Raw genomic sequence first — 10394 nt, 5'->3', positions numbered from 1 at the left:
CTGGTAATATGCTTACGCCTGGAACAGACTTGTTAAATAATTAGAGTTAAATTACCTCCTCTCCTGCCACTGCCTTTCCCAGCTTCCCCTCTCTGAGCTGTGGCTTAATGGAGAGGGATGGGTGCGGGGCCACGCGGAGGTGACGCCGCTCGGGGCGGCTGGGGTGGCTCTCGTGTGGAGCTGGGGGTCCCCAGGGACCCGGAGCAGCCCCGGCTCCAGCACCCCACGGATGCTCTCCCTGCGTGCCCTGGCCTCACGCACACCCTGGGACCTGCCAGAGCCCAGCCCAGGTCCCTGCTCGGAAACAGAAGGCACAAAAAAAGGAATTGAGATTTGCAGATCTGATAATGAGCCAGTTAATGACATAAATGATACCTCAAGAACCTCACTAAACCATCCAGGTCCTACAATTTAATCTGTAATAAATACTCCTGCATCATTGCGAGATGGCTGCTCATAATGGCAAATGAAATATGCTGGTATGATAGGTACAATAAATCTGGATTTTCCTATGGTTCCCTCAGGCTAGAACAATATGTAACCAGAGTGCGCACTGTCAGGATGAGCAGATCTCAAAGCCATCATAAAATCTAAATGGGGACTAATTAGGAGGCCCTTCCCTTCTAGAGTTACTATTTCTATTGACATTTTCCATGCATGAGCCCCTCCATAACATCATAAGTCACCAAGATAAGAACTCCCTAGATTATAGGGAAAAAGCTTTAATGGAGAAGTTGAACTCAAAGGCGATGCATAAATTTTCCTTCTGATACCCCGGGAAGTCTGTGTTCAGTACTTTCTTTACAAACTTTCCTCCCCAGTGCCAGCTGCAGCTCTGTCCGGCCAGCCCTGCTCCTCCCCTCTCCCGGGCACAGACACCTGGGGGACAGCTGCAGCCCCGGAGCCCATCCCGGGATGGCATCGCCCTCTGCGCAGCCGGAGGCTCAGTGAGCGGGGCACGGGCCGGGGGGAGCCCCCATGGGGTCCGTGGGTGGCCCTCGTGACCCCAAGGGACACGGGCAGCTCGCCGTGGGATGGGGCACCTGCATGGCCAGGGCGCTGGGCGAAGAGCCCGGGGGCAAAGGAAACGGAGAGAGCCGGGTGGGCACGGCACCCTGCAGCCCCGGGCACCCCGGGCACCCCCGGGCACCCCCCGGGCTCCCCCGGGCTCCCCCGGGCACCCCCCGGGCACCCCCCCGGGCACCCCCCGGGCTCCCCCGGGCTCCCCCGGGCACCCCCCGGGCATCCCCCGGGCACCCCCCGGGCACCCCCGGGCACCCCCCGGGCATCCCCCGGGCACCCCCCGGGCTCCCCCGGGCACCCCCCGGGCACCCCGCCCGGCCCTCGGCAGCCCGCACACCGCCCCGGGCTCTGCAGGGCCGGCGGGCAGCACTCACCTGGCACCCAGCGCCTCCACAGGTGTACAGGGCAAGGTGTCACCCGTGCCCCAGCCCGCGGGACACGGGGGGACAGGGACACAGGGACACGGGGACAGGGGGACAGGGAGACACGAGGGCAGGGGGACACAGGGACAGGGGAATAGGGGGATAGGGGGACGGGGGACAAGGGGACAGGGTGGCAGGGGAACATTGGGACAGGGAGGGGGACAGGGTGGCAGGGAAACAGGGGGACGGGGGATAGGGGGACAGAGGGACAGGGGGACAGCAGGACAGCGGGACAGGGGGAAAGGGGGACAGCGGGACAGGGGGACAGCGGGACAGGGTGGCAGAGGAACAGGGGGCCACGGGGACAGGGGTACAGGTAGACAGGAGGGTGGGGGACATGGTGACAGGGAGACAGGGTGACAGGAGGACATGGTGAGAAGGGGACAGGGTGGCAGGGGAGCATTGGGACAGGGAGGGAGGGGGACAGGGTGACAGGGGACAAGGGAACAGGCAGCGCAGCAGCAGGTGGATGTGCTGGGGCACAGCCATCCCCTGGCACTGCCTGCAGGGGCCTCGCAGTGCCCGGGCTGCTCCTGGCTGAGCACAGAGCAGGATTTATTTATTGCCTGCTGGCAGCAGCCTGCGCATTCCCTGTCCCTGTCACACTCCCCCCGACTGCCCCTGCGGCTCCGTGCGCCTGCCTGCCTGCAAGGCCCGGGCATGGAGCACATCCTGCCTCCTGCACCGACCACCTCAGGCCCGGCCTCCAGCCGCAGGATTGAGGAATGACCCTGCCATCATGACCCCAGAATCCCTGAATCTCAGAATCTCAGAATCTCAGAATCCCAGAATCCCAGAATCCCTGAATATCAGAATCCCTGAATATTAGAATCCCAGAATCCCAGAATCACAGAATCTCAGAATCTCCGAATCTCAGAATCCCTGAATCTCAGAGTCCTAGAATCCCAGAATCTCAGAATCCTAGATATCCTGAAATCCTGGAATCCCAGAAACCCAGAATCTCACAATCCCACAACCCTGGAACCCCAGAATCCTGGAACCCCAGAATCCCAGAATCCCAGAATCCCGGAACCCCAGAATCCCGGAATCCCGGAATCCCGGAATCCCGGAATCCCGGACTGGGGGTGTCTCCCCCTGCCTCGCTCCCGCCCACCCGACCCGGTGTTTCCCTGTGCTGGTGCTCCAGGAGGACAGGGATGCTCTCCTGGTGTTGTCCATCTCCGCAAACTGGACCTGCCATCGGGAGGTGTCCCTGGCCATGGCAGGGGTGGCACAAGGCGAGTTGTAAGGTCCCTTCCAGCCCCAGCCACTCTGGGATCCTGAGATTTCACACATTGCAGGGAGAGATGGGAGAGTGTGATGTGTGCCAGGCACCTCATCAGGGAGTTATTCCTTTGTCACCTTAGAAAATACATTCTGAAAAAACACATGAGATTTTACAGATGCTGTCCTCCTTGCATACATGAAAAATAAGAAAACGTAGAAAAAAATCTGCATCAAGGTAACTTGTGCTGCAGGGAACGTGTAATGGCTCCTGCTGTTGAGCACATTTATCTCCACTTACCAGGGAACACCTAAAAACAGAACTACCAGGTCCCTTCTCACTCATGAATAATAATGCCAGAAAGGCTTCCCAGTGGAGGGGTTCAGGGCTGGCCCTCCCGCTGCCGGAGCTGGCAGTCCCTCGCTTTTCCATGCTTTTGATGAGCCGGGGTGAAGAGCCAGCTGGGAGCAGCCAGACTGCAATTCCACGGGAGCTTCAACCTCATCCCAATGCTGGAGTTTTCACATTTGATCTTCAAATGCACATTATATTCTTGGAAATTACTGACGTAGGTAAACAAGCATTTCCTCAACAACAGCATTCCTGGAGGATGAGTCTAAATACCCTTTCCTCAACTTTGTGTTTGCACAGAGTTATACAGGGGAAATGAGCCTTCGGAGAATTATTAGAGGGCAAACGAGAAGCAGCCAAGTTTATGAAAAACTAGCACACGAGTGACTGAGAGGATAGAGATCTATATCCTAAGTCAACTCCAGCTCCAGCTCATTTTTGTTTGAAGGAGAAGCACTGGCAGGTGTGATTTACTCTGTATTTTCTAGCAGGGTGTCGTTGAGGAGGGGTCCTGCTCCCTCATTCCCCAAAAGCAGCCCCCCGGGGGCCCCCGCTGCTCCAGTAAAAGGAGATGAGGATGAGAGTGACCGCTGGCTGCAGCACACGAGGGGTCCCGGGGTGGCTGGAGCCCTGAAGCCCCCGTGCTGCACTTCCCTGTGCTCCCGGCACCCCTTCTCCCTGCTCCCCACCACCAGCCCTGGCAATGAAGGCACAGCCCCATCCCACGCTCCTCACCCGAGGCTCTGAGGAGACTCTGCAAGACCTGCATCCGGAACTGCAGTCAAGATTTCCCTGGCACAGCCACTCTCACAAAGTTATGCTCGGGTGCTCTGCAATGCTGGTGTATAAATATCAAACACCTGCCAGCTTTTCACTAAAAGAATGGGAATTCAGGGAAATCAGGGTGAAATGTACGTAGGATTTAATGCAGCACCGCTTCTTGGTCAAACAGCAGTTGGGTTTAAATGGATCCAGAATCCTTTCCCTTGCAGATGCGCAGAGGAGCAGCAGCACTCTGTTCAGCAGGATCCCTGGAGCTGCAGCAGGGCTGCTCAGGCTGTTATTCCAAATATTCCCTTCACGGGCTCACGCTGTGCCAGCGAGGGTGGGCGGGTTTGTTCAGCACGAGAAGGCAACCCAGACCCAGCAAAATCAATAGGAAAATTCACGAGGAAATAGGAAAATTCATGAAAATTCATGGTTCTCCTGCCAGCCGTTTGCTCCTGCTTTTTCCGTGGCTGCTCCCGAGGCAGCCGTAGGAACCTCGGCCACGTTCCCCGGCAGCTTGGGCACGGGGCAGGGGCTGTGCCCAGGACTGTGCCCAGCCCTGCTGCCCACCAGGGATGTGCCAGGACCACCTGCAGCTGCACGTGGCTCGTACCCAGAGGGCTCTGGCCACCCCAAATCCCCGATCCTGGTGAAAACACTGGGTGGATTTTTTTCTTGTCCCCCCCGAGGGCATGTGATGATGCAGAGGCCCTGGGGATTTCTGAAGGTGCTGGAGCATCCTCCCAGCCGGCACCTCTGCTCCAGCCGAATCCCAGCTGGACATTGCTAGGGAGGAGCGATTTCCCGGCAGATACAAATCAAACTGGCTGCTCAGCAGGGCTGCTTAGCCGGGAACGAGACCTGCTGGGGCACGGCCACATCCCGACAGGGCAGCTCCACGTCCCGCCCCGGAGCAGCAGAACGCAGTCCCTTGCTGCGCCCATCCGTGTGTGCCCTTTCGTCCCTCAAAGAGCCAGCAACGGGGAGGAAAAGGCTTTTACCTCACAGTGGGGACAATCCCATTTCATACACAACCAATCACCGTCCTGCCTGTGCAGTTTGGGATCTCGCTGTCGGGCACGGGCGGTGCACGGCCACGCTGCCAGGGAGGGCACGGGCACTGCCAGCCCTTGGCTCACACCTCAGCCATCCCATCCTCCCAAAAACCACTCAGCACGGGGCTGGGGGCAGTGGCAGAGGGAAGGGCGAGCTGCAGTGGCCCCGGCTCTGCGGTGGGGTGTCGGTGCCCTCGCCCATCCCCTGGGGCTGGGCAGAGCTCGGAGCAGCAGGAGCCCTGCGAGCTCCGGGTGACAGCAGCAGGACGCTGTCCCCGGGCTGGGGGTCCCCCTGCCCCCAGGAGCGTGCCACTCGAGTGGCACGAGTGGGGAAGCAGAGCTGCTGAGCATTTGCGGCAGTGCAAAGACCAGGGAACAGCTTTGACAGGAGCAGCTCCATTGTTATTGCTATTATTGTTATTATGACTATTTAAAGAGCATCCCAGATGTGTGTGGCACTTTAGGGACAAAAATAATGGATGGGCCTTGCCCCCGAAGCTGAAAATAGCACAAGCCCAGCCCCAGACAACAATGAGAGAGGCTGTGGAGAGCTGCAGTGAGGCTGGGAGGAAAGAGCAGGGCTTGTACCTGTGCTCACCTCTGCTCCTGCTCTGACCTGCTCCAGCTGCCACCACGAGGAGTGCTTTTCACTGATTTTCACTAAACACCCAGAAGCAAGGGTGGGGTAGTGGTTTGAATTATTTCCTGTCTCTCTCCGGAGCTGAAGATCGCGGGGTGGAGGAGGCAGACGCATTAGCAGCGTCACAGAGGGGAATGGCTTCCCACGGCCAGAGGGCAGGGATGGGTGGGAGACTGGGCAGGAATTGTTCCCTGGGAGGGTGGGCAGCCCTGGCACAGGTGCCCAGAGCAGCTGTGCTGCCCCTGGATCCCTGGCAGTGCCCAAGGCCAGGCTGGACTCTGGGGCTGGAGCACCTGGGACAGTGGCAGGTGTCCCTGGGACAGTGGCAGGTGTCCCTGCCAAGGCAGGCTGGCACTGGGTGGGGTTTAAGGTCTCTCCCAGCCCAAACCAGTCTGGGGCTCTGTGCCGTTGCTGTGTGAGAGGTGCCCCGTGGGGATGGGGGTGAGCAGAGGCAGGAGCTCCCGGCTCCCAGCCAGGGTGAGCCCAGCCCTGAGCGTTTCCCTGAGCTGCTGGGGTTTCCCTCAGCCGTCTGAGGCTGCTGGGCTGGCGCCGGGCACTTCTCCACACCAGGACCCGTGGCTGTGCCCCAGCAGAACCCGCTCTGCTCGGCACCAGCCCTGGGATCCAAAACTCAGTGCGAGCCCAGCCCAGAGCTCATGTGAGGCACAGCAAGCCTCCTACAGCTTTTAATGAGTTGTGGACTGGGCGCCAGTGCTGTTCCAGGGCTGTTTTGTGAAATTACTTAGATTTATGTCCAGCTATTTAATATCAGCCTAGAAAAAAAAAAAAAAAAAGCAAAAAAAAAAGCCTTGCTCCTGCTCGGCTCGGTGTGATGGTGTCACTGCTGCTGCGTCCACCCAAAGATTCTAATTTTTTATCCTGTTCATTTTTTTCCCCGTTGCACTGATTATTTTTTTCCTAATTTGGCCATCTCAGCGAGATGTTCGGGATGCACTTGACAGAGCATAATATATCACCTGTCGAGAGACCCCGGCCTTAAAAAAGTGGGAAAATTACTGGGATAATTGCAGAGTACACCCTGGTCCGGGAGGGAACTCCAGCCTGGGAGCTGGGGCGGGCAGGAGCTGCTCCCCCCCGGGGCTGGCCTGGCCAGAGCCCGGCGTGGGACACCGAGCCCGCTGCCCCACGGCTCTGAGACACCAGAACTGATTGTGTTAATGCCACGGCGACACCAAAGGGGGTCAAGTAAATAAATATGCATGTCTCACCAGTGCAAAATAATAAAATTCCAATGTGTGCAAGCCTGCTTGTTGAACATATGTTTGCAGCACGGCTAAGCCATCTGGCTCAATGTCAAGCATTTACACCAACTGCAGTCTTACACTACCTGACAGCAGAAAAGCTTTATTCCCCTGGTGTTTGGGCACAAATGGAGAAATATTATTGAAATGATTATCTGCATCAAGACTCAGATTTGGTTTGACATTTAGCTGGCTCTGTTTAATCCAAAGGGTTGTCTGAATGAATAAAGAGAAGGGTTCCTCCAGAAGATGCTGCGAGCAGCCAGGGAAAGCCAAATGATTAATGAGACTGAGAGGCTGGGTGGACCCTGCCCACCTCCACCCAGACCTCGGTGCCAAGAACTGCATGGGAAATCAGGCTGAGCCTTCTGGAGCTTGTCAGGAGCTGCTCACGGCCGAGGGGGCTCTATTTTTGGACCTTAGGAAAACAGCAGGAACGAGCCCGCTGCTCCCAGGCGGGAAGGAAAGGTCCGTGCCCTAATTAAACACAATCCCTGCAGAGCCGCAGGCTCCTGTCCTGCCTGCTCGGAGAGGGATGCACCCAGACCCCGACCGGGGGGCTCTGGGCTGGGACCCCCTCCTCCCACACCCCCACCCCAGCACGGGGGGCCGTGGTGCCCCCCCGAGGGCACCGCCACCCCGAAGAGGGTCCCTTTCTTCACAGGAGCCTCCTGTGGCACGGGGGAGGAAGGAGGAGCGGCGCCCCAAGTTTGGGGTGAGCTGACAGCGCCGAGGGGAGCAGGAGCCGTCTGAACTCACGGGGCGGCTGAAGGCTCGGTCTGACAGAGACAAATTCATCCCGGAGAGCAGATACACTGGGTTTGAAAACGAGCTGGGATGGAGTGCCAGGCGCGGGGCTCTGCGCAGCGTCACGGTCCAGGGGACGCCTGTCTGGGAGCAGCAGAGCTCAGCCTCCTCCCAGCCACGGCACAGGGCTCCCTTCCCCTCCACACCTCCGCTCCTGACTCCGGGCTTGGATCTAAAACTCATTCGCTGATTTGAGTTTAATAAGAATGTTAGACATGATTTCCTTCTCGCTCTTACTTTTAATTAACTTTTTAATTGAGATTTAAATGAATTCTAATGAACAGAATTGTAGCCTAATTGATTTGTTGCACAGCCTGGTGAGGGATCGGTATGCCAGCAGCATTTTGATATATTGCTGTGGGACGTCAAACAGTTTACAGGTTAATTTTTTGGCAGAGGTTACTTAACGGCAGCTGAAAACAGTAATTTACCCTGGATTGATTAGCAAACAGTTCCTGGTAAGTATATGGCCCAGGCTGGCTAAAGGAGCCCCTGGTTGTGCCTTTGTCACCTCGGCCTCTCCTTGGGAACTCGTTTGGGGCTGCTCCAAGAGGAGTTTTTGCCCGGTTGTGCGCGGATGCAGACTAGGAGCGGCAGCACTCCTAAATGAATCCATAACGCGTTCATTTCCGTGAATAACTGCAGAGCCACGCTCCTTTGTCACACTGAGAGCAATGGGAGGACAGGGGCACGCAGCCACGGGGGGCTCCCACCGTGGCCCAGGCTCCCGGGGTGAGGCACGGGAAGAGGGGAGCCCGGGCGAGGCAGGGCCGGGCGGGACTGGCGCATCGTGAATCGCCGGATCCCACAGCCCGGGAGCGAACCAGAAGCGCCGAGCGCTGAAATACAAACTCGCCTCAGTCTGCGGCTATTCACCCTCCACCAGGACAGCTCAGCAGACAGAGGCTGCGGCTGGCACCAGGGGACGCAGGGGACACAGCCAGGACGGGCTGGGAGCGGAGCTGCGGGGACGTTACTGCAGACAGAGGGCAAAGCAGGATGGATGGAAGAGGAGAGCGCGGGGAAATGGGATCAGAGAGAGAAATATGGCCAGCAACATCCCAAACGCCTTGAAATATAGAGCGCTCCCGAATTTAGAGGAGTCGGGTTTAAAAGTTCCATTTTACGGTTTGTAAGGAATTTATGTGAAAATAATATTCAAAGACTGGCACTTTTTTTTTTTTTCCCTTTCATAATACCAAGCTGTTAGGTGGGAAGAGAGATCCGTGGAGAACATTAAAACGCCTTGCTGCTCCTGAGCAGAGGTGGGCAGAGCTGCTGCCCCCCCCGGTCCCCGGGTCCATTATCTGCCGCAGGCTGCTCCACTCAGGGCGTTGGGTACATCACCAGCTGCAGATTAAAGGGAGAGCCTTTCTCAAATGCAGATTAATTTTGTTTTTCAACTTCTTAAGCTCCTGTTAACACCTTTTCTGCAATCAGTACAGTATCTTTTAAGTTAATTAGTTCTGGAGAAGAATTACCAGTGTAATTTGTGCTGAGCCCTCCCTCCCTGTCACTCACCAGACAGAGCAGCCTCTGATGGAGATAAAAGGGACACTGGAGGCTCCTCCAGCACGAGAGGTGCTGGAGAGGAGCTCCGATAACATCTTCAAACCATTTATCCCGTTCAGCTCTGCAAATGGGGAGAGAAGGAGTGAGCCGGAGCCAAGGGGGTATTCCGGAGCATTTGCAGTTTTCTCCTGAGTTATTTGGGCCCCTAAAGAGCCCACGTTCCAGGCAGGGAGCCCCTCACTGGGGCCCACTGTGGGTCCTCCCCAGCCGCTCACACTTGGGTTCACTGTTCCTTCCTCCTGTCACCTTGGAACTGGTTTGTTTTATCGACGATGCTGCACGAGGCTCTGTGAGGCGTCCTGCGGAGCTGAGCTGAATTTTGGGTTCCACGCAGACTGCGAGCATTAAAATGAATTACGTGTGCGGCTGTTTGGCTGCCAGGGGCTGGCTGCCGGCGAAGCCAGAGCTCTCGCACTCTGTCTCGCCTCGTCTCAAGGGCCGGGGGAGCACCCTTGGGTGTCTGGAGCCAAGGTCTCGCCCACCCCGAGGTCTGTGAGTGTCCACGCTCCCACACACCTCAGCTCCCCACAGTGAACTTTCACAGCGCCTCTGGCTCCCTGCCGGGCTCAACACCAGCAGAGATCAAGTGGCAGGGCAGGAATTTGCCTGCAGAGCGGCCCAGAAGCCGCCGCAGAGGGTGGGTGTCCTGCCCCGGAGCACGGTCTGCTGGCGGGGGGCAGCAGAGACAGCCCGAGCTCCCCGTGCTGCCGGCCCGGGGAGAGCCCAGGGACGAGCCCAGCTGCTGGAGCGAGCCCCTGAGGGGCAGGCGGGTCAGGGCAGGCGGGAGTGAGCAGCAGGGGCACATCCTGGGGGCTCCCCCAGCACCCAGGGCTTTCCCTGGCTCCCGGGGATGAGAGATGTGCTTCAGGAAACAGATCCTGCTAGAAACACACACGGCAGGAACGGCGCTACTGGCTTACACTGTTAATGCTTCCCATTAAAATCAATTCACTAGATCCAAATGGAAAACATTTATCTGTAAAAATGTTCGTTGCAGCCTGGTTTTTCCCATGAAGCCCAAGCACAGCAGCGCCCAAGCTGTCCCTCCCTGGGGTTTGCGTTTAGAAGTGTGATCACTGTCAACCTTCCCGCTCTCCATGGGAGGAGGTTTGTTCCTAATGTGCAGTGGGAAAAGCCTGGGCTGTTTGGCAAGACACATTATCCAGCTGATGCTGACTTGCTTAAGCTAAATCAGCCAATAATCCAGGAGAAACTTTGCAGCCGCTGGAAAAGCCTGGAGTGGGAACCAGCTGCTTTAATGCAATAAAA

Source organism: Motacilla alba, chromosome 7 (assembly GCF_015832195.1).
Source record: "Motacilla alba alba isolate MOTALB_02 chromosome 7, Motacilla_alba_V1.0_pri, whole genome shotgun sequence".
Classification (NCBI taxonomy): domain Eukaryota; kingdom Metazoa; phylum Chordata; class Aves; order Passeriformes; family Motacillidae; genus Motacilla; species Motacilla alba.
Note: the sequence above shows the minus strand (reverse complement) of the source record.